This window comes from Silene latifolia, chromosome 6 (assembly GCF_048544455.1).
Source record: "Silene latifolia isolate original U9 population chromosome 6, ASM4854445v1, whole genome shotgun sequence".
Taxonomy (NCBI): Eukaryota; Viridiplantae; Streptophyta; class Magnoliopsida; order Caryophyllales; family Caryophyllaceae; genus Silene; species Silene latifolia.
The window spans coordinates 792,923-804,053 of NC_133531.1; positions in this window are offsets into that span (position 1 = coordinate 792,923).

Genomic DNA, 11,131 nt, shown 5'->3' on the forward strand with positions numbered 1-11,131 from the left:
AACCAGCATTCGTCGAACTCGGATAATTGTGAAAAATGTATTAATACTCGTTATCTGAGGCTGAAATCGAGTAGGTTAACTCCTGAAATGACCTTGGACGCCTGATAGAAAAGCCGGGAGAAAAAGAAACCAGGTCTGGTACGACCTCCCGAACGGCTGAAATTGAAGTGTATAATACACGGTTTTTCGAGATTCCAGAGTTCCGGAACAAAAATTCTCCGGAAATCATACAGAGATTTAAAGTTCGTCGGGACAGATAAAGCGGCCACGCAAAATTTGAGTAGCAACATAAGACATTTGGGAGTGCCGATATGCCATAAACCAGCATCGTCGAACGTCGGATAATCGTGAAAAATGTATTAATACTCGTTATCTGAGGCTGAAATCGAGTAGGTTAACTCCTGAAATGACCTTGGACGCCTGATAGAAAAGCCGGGAGAAAAAGAAACCGGGTCTGGTACGACCTCCCAAACGGCTGAAATTGAAGTGTATAATACACGGTTTTTCGAGATTCTTGAGTCCCGGAACAAAAATTCTCCGGAAATGATACAGAGATTTAAAGTTCGTCGGGACAGATAAAGCGGCCACGCAAAATTTGAGTAGCAACATAAGACATTTGGGAGTGCCGATATGCCATAAACCAGCATCGTCGAACGTCGGATAATCGTTAAAAATGTATTAATACTCGTTATCCGAGGCTGAAACCGAATAGGTTAACACCTGAAATGACCTCGGACGCGTGTTAGAAAACCGGGAGAAAAAGTAACAGGGTCCGGTACGACCTCTCGAACGGCTGAAATTGAAGTGTATAACACACGGTTTTTCGGGATTCGAGGGTCCCAGAGCAAAATTCTCCGGAAATAACACAGAAAGTTACTGGGGTCAGATAAAGCGGCCACGTAAAATTTGAGTAGCAAGGGAAGACATTTGGGGGTGCCGGTATGCGATAAACCAGCATTCGTCGAAACTCGGATAATCGTGATAAATGTATTAATACTCGTTATCCGAGGCTGAAATCGAGTAGGTTAACTCCTGAAATGACCTCTGGCGCGTGATATAAATACTGGGAGAAAAAAAAACAGGGTCCGGTATGACCTCCCAAACGGCTGAATGGAAATCACACAGAAAGTTCCTCGGGTCAGATAAAGCGGCCACGCAAAATTGAAGTAGCAACGGAAGACATTTGAGGGTGCCGGTATGCCATAAACCATTATTCGTCGAACCACGGATAATCGTGAAAAATGTATTAATACTCGTTATCCGAGGCTGAAATCGAATAGGTTAACTCCTGAAATTACCTCGGACGTGTGATAGAAAAACCGGGAGAAAAAGAAACAGGGTCCGGTACGACCTCCTGAACGGCTGAAATTGAAGTGTATATATAGTACACGGTTTTTCGGGATTCGAGGGTCCCAGAACAAAATTCTACGGAAATAACACAGAAAGTTCCTCGGGTCAGATAAAGCGGCCACGCAAAATTTGAGTAGCAACGGAAGACATTTGGGGGTGCCGGTATGCCATAAACCAGCATTCGTCGAACTCGGATAATCGTGAAAAATGTATTAATACTCGTTATCCGAGGCTGAAATCGAGTAGGCTAACTCCTAAAATGACCTTGGACGCGTGATAGAAAAGCCGAGAGAAAAAGAAACCGGGTCTGGTACGACCTCCCGAACGGCTGAAATTGAAGTGTATAATACACGGTTTTTCGAAATTCCAGAGTCCCGGAACAAAATTCTCCGGAAATCATACAGAGAGTTAAAGTTCGTCGGGACAGATAAAGCGGCCACGCAAAATTTGAGTAGCAAGATAAGACATTTGGGAGGTGCCAGTATGCCATAAACCAGCATCGTCGAACGTCGGATAATCGTGAAAAATGTATTAATACTCGTTATCCGAGGCTGAAATCGAATAGGTTAACACCTGAAATGACCTCGGACGCGTGTTAGAAAAACCGGGAGAAAAAGTAACAGGGTCCTGTACGACCTCCCGAACGGCTGAAATTGAAGTGTAATACACGGTTTTTCGGGATTCCGGGGTTTCGGAACAAAATTCTCCGAAAATCACACAGAAAGTTTACATTTGAGCCGTTTGGGAGGTCGTAGCGGTTCATATTTCTTTCCTTACCAGTTTTTCTACCACGTGTCTGTGGTCGCTTCATAAGTTACCGTAGTCGATTTTCTGCCCTAAATAAAAAGTGTGCAATTATTTTTGAGTACCAAATTTTGTCCGAGACTAGTATTTCATTAAAATGCTCCGCACATATAATAGAGACATGGGAAGAAATTAGAAAAATGGAAGGAGTATATTCTTGGGCCTAGTCGACTCAAAAATCGTGGATAATAACCTTCAAAATTACCGTAACAGCCATGTTCGACGTAAGGCGTGAATTTGGGAGTGGGGAGAGGTTTTGATTGGTATTTTAATGTGTTCTAAATTGCTAAATGTAGTTGCTAATCTAGGGATTTTTAACGAAATTTAGAGTCAAAATTAAATCATTGGCATTGTCAATTTTTTTCTGTTGGTGGCGGAATTCAAGATTAGAGTTCGTCCATTTGTTATTGGTGACGAAAATTAGAAGTTTTGAAAGCGGTTTTTGGTTGTTGGCCAGGAAATCAAAGTTTTGAAAGTAGTTTTTAATTTTATGTTGGATTTTAGTTTTTTTTGGTGTAAACCGGGGTGTCCACCGTCGGCAACAGTGTATAATCCCCTCGCCGCGGGTGCTCTCACGAAGAGGTAAACGGCTGGCCAAAGAGTTTGTTCTATTCCCATGGGCAGGGATCGAACCCCTGACCTCATGGTTAAAGGATGAGGTGAGCAACCACCACACCAAACACATTTTGTTTATGTTGGATTTTAGTGAAAAGGTCAGTTTTACGGTTTAATTAAAGGAAAGAGAAAAGAAAGGTAAAATGGAAAGTTCATTAATATCGTCCAATTGAGATACAATATGATGACCAATCTATTCGGACCTCTTCTAATCAAATATTGAGCCCAATCTATAATGTCAAAGTCCACTACGTGTTTTGTCCAAACCAAAGCCCACTAATACACAAGGTTGGAAGTCGGTCCACTGAGCAAATGGCCCAGGATGTTAAATTGAATGGTTGTTGGGCTTAATGGCCCGACCCATTAGGACAGCCCAGCCACATATGTTGGAGAGACTTTTTAATTTAAGAAAAAAAAAACTTTTAATTGATTTTACAAAAACTAATTGAGGGAAAACTAATCTAGTACTCCGTAAAACTTTGTGATTAACATTAGTCGTAAATTGAGAATTATTTGTTCGAAAAAAATTATTATCAAGCCCTTTTTGTGGAACTTGAAAATTTCGATTGGTAATTGACGTGTTTCCTGTAGTGTCAAAATTCTGAAAGAGTACTTCAATCAATATAAACGGCCCTTTAAAATATACTCCGTAACCATTATATGACTTAATAAGCTTTCAAACTTATTTAAACTGTATTCAATACCAAACGAAAAAGGAATTAAATTTTCAATCATATTTCTCCTCACCGGTTTTCCTTGATAAAGATCAGTAGTTATAGTGACCACTTTAAAAAAAATAGGTTATTTTTTAGTCATAATAAGTAATAACGACTACTTATAAAAAAGTGGTCACTTCTCTACTGGTCGCACAAGAGAATTTGTAAATAAATAAATGTAATATCTTCTTAAACTTGAAACACAAATACTTGCATATATAATAACACGGTTTTACACAAGAAATTACATCATGGCGCTACGGGACCGACTATACCTAGCAAAAGTTATTATTAGCATAGGCTACAATTAATATAAGCTAGACACTCCCTAGGCTGAATTTACTGAAAATCATTTATTATAGATTTCAAAATTAATTAATAATTGGCTTTAATTAATTCATTCCTTGTACTTTATATTAATAAAATTAAATAGATATCAAATTTTATAGATTTGTAGTTAATTTTTGTATGTAGTGGAGTACAAGTTTAGACTTTAGAGTTATAAATTCGTACCAGGTTACTTGTATGTTGCACTTATTATGATCTTCTATTTTTTTGATCAGACAAATCAGACCACATTAGTTATTCATTAATAAATGTTGTTCATTTTTAGTTCACCAAAATATTAGGTCGTGTACTTTGTGTAATAGATTACGACAAAAAAATAATTCATGATTGATTAGATTTCGGATATTTAGTTTTGATTTCGGTTATTTAATTTGGATCGGGTTTTCCAGGCTATTAGCATGATGAGTTTGATGACCACCTATAGTAATTTTGACGAGATAAACCATATTACGTTATTACATAATTAGACTCTGTTTTTTTGGGCTAAATGAAGCTAGATTGAGCTGAAATGAAGCGAGCTTAATAAAGCTTAATTGAATTAAGATTTACTGAGATGGATAAAGCTGAAATAAGCTAAACTGAAGTGAAGTGAGTTGAATGAGAGCTGAAAATAAGCAAAAAAGAATAGGGCCTTACACATTGCAATTTTTTAATTTGTCAGGATTAATCAAATCAAATCAATTTTAATTTACCTAATCGTATTTATTTAAGGTATTTATTAGCAATCCTTTATTGTTAAATAATTAAATACTCGTAATAAATAAATGTAAGTGATCGGGTTGTAGCATAATAACATGGAATTAAAATACTCCGCATAAAGAAATACTCCGTAACATTATTATTTAGAAGCTTTTTTCTAAGGCTGATTTATATAATTGTAAAACCGCCTTTTATTTATATCTATATATACAAGTCTTTTAGATAGTGCAAATATCATGACCCATTTAAATGAAAATTAAGGTTACGGAGTAGTTATTAAAACGACCAGTTTTACAAACTTCGGCTTTTCAAATAACTCTTATATGGCTACATACGTACTTTGCTTAGCTTGGTAGCATGCATTGAATTAGTGCATGGTAAGTCAGTTGTACGTACAAAATTAAATTAAAATGGAAGCTTGAGGATATAGATATATAGGTGAAGAGAAATGGAGACAGAACAAGGATTAAATGAGGAGAAATAAGTAGAAAATAGGTTGGTCGCATTTAACTAATACCGGTGGTGAGAGTGACAAAAATAAAATAAAATAAATATATACATATAGTACATACAATAAATAAAGAAAGAAATAGAAAGAACAAATAGTTGCATAAAAAAAATAGTACTCTCTATTACTGCATATAATACACAAATCCTTGTTTAAAACAGATATATTTAAAACACTACTTAAATAGAGTAGATAAGACAATAGCATTATATATACTCCGTAGAAACTAACGGAAAATAAATTGTCCTATCTAATTAATGTTATGTTCTTTCTGGTTTAATTTCGGCTCATTTCGGTTCAACACAGCTCTATTTAGTCCAGTTATGTTCAGCTAAACTCATCTCGTCACAAAAATAACTCTTACTTCAGTTACATTCAGTTCAGCTTAACTCCAGTCAATTCAATTCAATTCAGCTCAACTCCATTCAATTTAATTCAGCTTATTTCAGCTGAAAAAATCAGAGTCTAAATTGGGTATTATTTAACCCGTTTTAATCTTAAGAAAGAACGATCGTATGTCTGTATATAATAATAAGTGTAGTTATTAATAGTATATGATGTTGTTGTTGAAGTAAGCGAGGCGTTTGAATGCAGATCCTTAAATTCAGCATTTAAGTGAATTCAAGAAGATCAGGAGTTAATGATCGATGGCAGGTACACTTACTTGCCAAGTTAACTCTCTTTCTCTTTCCCTCACCAAACTTGCTTTTATTATTTAGTCTCCAACTTCGTCCCCCTTTCTATTTCCATTTCGAGTCTCCTTCTCAGGGGAGTTATGTCTATTATTACGGAAATGTCAGCTAACTTAGTTGATAAATTGTCAATGAAACAAGGACTATATTAGTAATCCGACATCATAGACATGCATATGTTTTCGTTTATATTTGGTTTGTATCTTGGTTCCTTTTGTCCGTCTTCATATGTACTTTCTCGATTTCACGCGTCTTAGTGATTATCGTGTAAGACCAACTTACTGCAGTGTAAGATATGTTTTATTGATAGTAATATACGGAGTATTGAGTTTTTAACTAATGAAAAACCGTTTTATAATATGAGACTGTTTTATTCTAGTATCTGCGTGTTTATCTGTCTTCTACTCGCTTTTATCTAGGGCTTACAACGGAAGTACTATTATTTTTTTTTTGTACACTATCTTATTTCACAAATTAGGATTCAAGCCAAGTATATAAGAACATGAGAGTGGTTTAGCTCTCTCGCGTAAATTTTAATACTGCTACATTCTCAAAAATTTGAAACCGAGGCCCTCAAATTAAGCTAAATGGAAAACTAGTTAGACATGATCATTAATTATCAATATCTATACGTTTATGTAAAAGGTTTATTTAGCAAGTAGTTTTGGACCTTAAGAGTTAATGCTTTGTACTAATTGGGTTTAATAATGTCACAATAAGTTGCATATGTTTGCATCTTGTTATTAGGTGATCGATAATATCAATTATTTTTTTTATTAGAAATAAATAGGTTCCCATGAAGCTTCTTCGATATATTTTTCCTAGTTGATGTCATAAATCTTTCGTTAATAATTATTGAAAAGAAATGGGTATCAACTCGTTTAAATGTAATAAGCCTAAAATTTATACATGGAGTAATATTTTTCCGTAATGAAGTGCTGATATGCAAACCCGTAATTCTGTATGTATATAATTGTCATTTAACATAATGGGACCGTCTCATAATGTAAAACTGTCTCACGCAATAATTTATGGTATGTATATAATTGATCATATTCCATTCTTTGAATAATTCTAGATGAATGTGGGTATACCTTATAATAAAACTAGGTATCTTGCTTGTTAATCACGTTCAACATTTTCAATTAATTTCTTTTTTACTCAATTCGATAGCATTCAACCAACATGTATGGGCAAGTAGTTAGGCAATTAATTGAAAATAAAGAGGGATTAGTATTTGACATAACCTATAAATATGCACGTAGGGACCCTTTATTTTAAATGATACCGATATCTATCTGCATGGCTCTTTCGCTAATTAAGTAACCACATGCATGTGTTAATATATGAATTATGATTACCACCTACGCTAATTCCCATTACTTATATAGTGTACGTTCCCTCGATTTAGACTAATTCTTGTATAAGACCGTCTTATGGCGTATAACAAATTAACAACTTCATCATATATAGTAATAATACAGAGTACATTTTATTTGTTGTAATAAAATATAAAAAAGGATTATTTACATTATATATACAGCGATCTTATTTAATTTGTTCTCAATCTAAATTAACACTATAATGACAACTCAACTTTCTCATTATATAAGGACGTAAAATTTATTTGACAAAACTCGTTTTATTTAACATCATGTCTTATAGTTCCCTCGATAATCAACTCGTAAATTTTTTACGTCTGTTTATTTTATCCACAAAAGTATAAAATTAAATATACAGATAATTTTGCTTCTATTTCAATATACGGAGTAATACTATACTGATCCGTAACATGCATGCAACTTTTTGACGTGTAATAATTAACATATATACTTGAATTATAATGTGAAGATAATTTTTCAGACGATATTATCAAGAGATATAATTAAATTAAAATGGTAATATAATTTCTTATTATTACGTACTGATCAGTAATTTGTGCATGCATGCAATGCCACCACGTCCATTATGTGCATGCGATGATTCATTGCCACCACAAAATTAATAAATCTATAACGAAAAACCATTGAGAAATAACTTTTGATTAGTATATATGCTTGTTTCACAAAACCATTGATCTGATAAACATCATTAGTACGAGGAATGTTAAGGTGAAAGTGAATGGGATGATGCGTTGATGATTTTCGCAAGATAACGGACTAGGGTTTCTACTTTCGACAATCAGAATGAATGCATGCATTGGTCGAGTTAGGGGATGAACTAGTAGGGACGCTCGATCACTCCAAAAATTTCAAAAAATTTAGTTAAAATTTCGAACTTTTTATGAGTTTACCTTCTAGTAATATTATTCATTCGCCCTGAACTGCTAATCTTGGCTCTGCCACTATTTTTAGGTTTCGTGTTAACTGTTTACCCTAAACCCTAGTGGCTTTTTCCCTTTTAACTTTTATATCCATTATATTTTTTATAGTTTTAACACGATGATTTATGTTAGCCGAACCTAAACCCTTTAGATATTAACCTCGCTCTATCATTATTTTTTACTACTCCGTATTACTATTGTTGTTATTTTCGTTATTGCTCTCATAATTAATTATTATCATGCAATTTCTGATATCTAAAGTGAAAATGGTGCTATATGAATCAAAACTATAAAAACTATAGGCATGTGAATATTGTGAAGAAGTTACACATAAATGGAGAATAAGAAAGGAAAAGCAATTGATGAGGGAGGTCGGACAAAGATGGGTGAATGTAGTTGTAAAATAAATTCGAGGGTGTTGAGAATGAATTTAATTTATTAAAGATGGTAGTGAGTATTTAAAGTGTATATTTTTTATTCATAGGTCATGGGACGACGACGATGTGGTTGCTGAATTAATATACCTGCATTTATAAACTCTTAGATATTTCAAGTAAATTTGAATATATATGAAGCATTCTAGATGGGTGTATAATGACGTGGTATATTTGGGCTATGTTTGGCAAGGTATTTCAGGTACCTGATTTGACCAAGCAACCTGATTTGACTAATATTTTAGGTAGTTGTATTACCTAGTGCTGTTTGGCAAAGTCATTTTAGGTACCTGAAATAACTTTTCAGGTACCTAGAATGAAAAGCTACTCTAGGTAGCTTTTTAAAGTTTCAGGTAGCTGAAATGTTCTACTTTACATATTTACCTTTTATTTAAATTAATTTGTTATAATTATTAATGTCCTTTTATGTCATTTTACAAAAAATCAGTTACTTTTTCAGTTAGTTTTACCTAATACTTTACAATTAATCAGCTACCTTATCAGTTTCCAATTTTCAGCTAGCTTTTCAGGTACCTTTTTAATTTCAGTCACCTTATCAAGTTTCAGGTACCTTTTCAGGTATCTTTTCAGTTAGTTTTACCAAAGTCTTGTTATACTTTTAATAATTTCTCTATGTACATATATATATATTTTTATTGTAGTCATTTTCATATTTAAAATTGATTAATTTTCTATTTTTCTTACAATTATGGGAAAAAATTTATATGGTATTTATTTCATTAAAAATGTAGCATTGTAAGCTCTATTATTCACGTAAAAGTATTATACTCCGTATTTTTTTTATTATTTATTTTTTAAAACCAAGCTACCAATTTTATAAGGAAAATTCACACCAAATAATTCTCGTAAGACTGTTGTATTGCATACAACAACCTTATATTGCTTGTAGACCTCATTTATATGTCATATACCGGTCTTACAAGATAATTTCACATTCAGAAATTCAGATGATCGCTAATTTAAGTTATGAAAAAAATAAATTAAACTTGAGATTATTCAAGAATATTAAACTTGATGATTAAATCAACATATATACTATGAAATATCGCTTTTTTAATAAATAAGCCGTGATATATATTAAAAACCCGAAAAATGAGTTGATACATTTAACATTTAGGGAAGGTGCAAGTTACAATAAATAATGAATGAAATAGGGAAATTTAATAAGTTGGGAATGCATTGAAGACACTTTCTTGCTCCAACTGTACAACAGTCCCTCAATTTAATGACATTAGTCCTCTTTCGTCACCGCCTCTATTTATTTACTCTTCTTCTCCTTGAATCGATCATACTTTCATTTTCATTCTCAAATCTTTCAATTTTACGTTCATTTATAGTATACTTATTCAATATGACGTGCATGCTTTCATGCACCCTCTTGTACTGATCGTCTATGACGTTATGAGCCGCAAAGTTAAGCCATCTACTTATTTTGGATGCATAATAGTCAAATTAAGTGATGACATATATGGGTTCTAGGTTGAATTTTGATAATTGATCGGAATAAAACCTAGAATTAATGTTCATTGAGCAGGATCAAAACGAGTTCATGAAGATTGTATTTCTGATAGATGATCGGAAGATAACCTAGAACTTTTTTTTTCCGCAATTAAGATAATCCAGAATTAATGTTGCTCTTTGAATAGAATCAAGTCGGAGTACACGATCAATTCAAGTGATATTACATGAAACTCCGGTTAAATGGCTTACATATTGTTATCATGCATCTAATTGTAAATTAAAAAAAAAAAAAAAAAAAAAAAAAAAAAAAAAAGGATATTTCGCAACTAAAGCTTGGTAGACTTGATGAATCAAAATTAATGTTACAAGGATCAATCATACTCCTTCGTGGACCTGGCAAAGCTAACTCGACTTAATAAGGCTGAACCAAGATCCGAAAGTAACGAAAATGTCCAACCCAAAAGTGACCTGACCCAACTCAAAGTGACCCGAAATGATTCAAGACCCAAAATGACTTATTTAAGGTAAAATTGTGGCTCGAAATGACTCAAAATAACCCAAAATAACCTGATCTAAAATGTTCGCACCGAAAAATGACCCAACCCAAATGACCAATTTGCCAGGTCTGCGTTGCCGCTCATAAACCATCAATTATAACAGGTAGAACGATAACATACTAACATGTAACATATCAAAGTCATGATCAGCCAGTCTCAAAAGAAGACCAACCAATTATCGACAAAAAACCGACCCACATATATAAACCAAAAAGATCATACTTCAAAACTAGAAAAATACAAAGTGTACACACGTTGGTTAGTTGACATGACCCGAATAGTGACCGCTAAAGAGGCACCAGGATCAGGTGTGCAATTTAGTGAAGAGAGAGACGTCATTAATATGGGAATGCATAAATATTGACTACAACTACTACAAACCCCCAAAAATTGGTTAGAACTACACCATCATCTTAACCTATAATTAATTAATAATTATGTATAATAACTACAACTTCCCCCTCCTAAAATTCTAGAATAAGACGGTTTCACACTGTAAGACGGTCCTTTTCAAAAAAAGAAAACTTGGTTAAGCATGCCTTAAAATCCACCTTTAAATCTGCCCTATTAGATTCTTCCTTACACTTATTTGCCTACTAAATT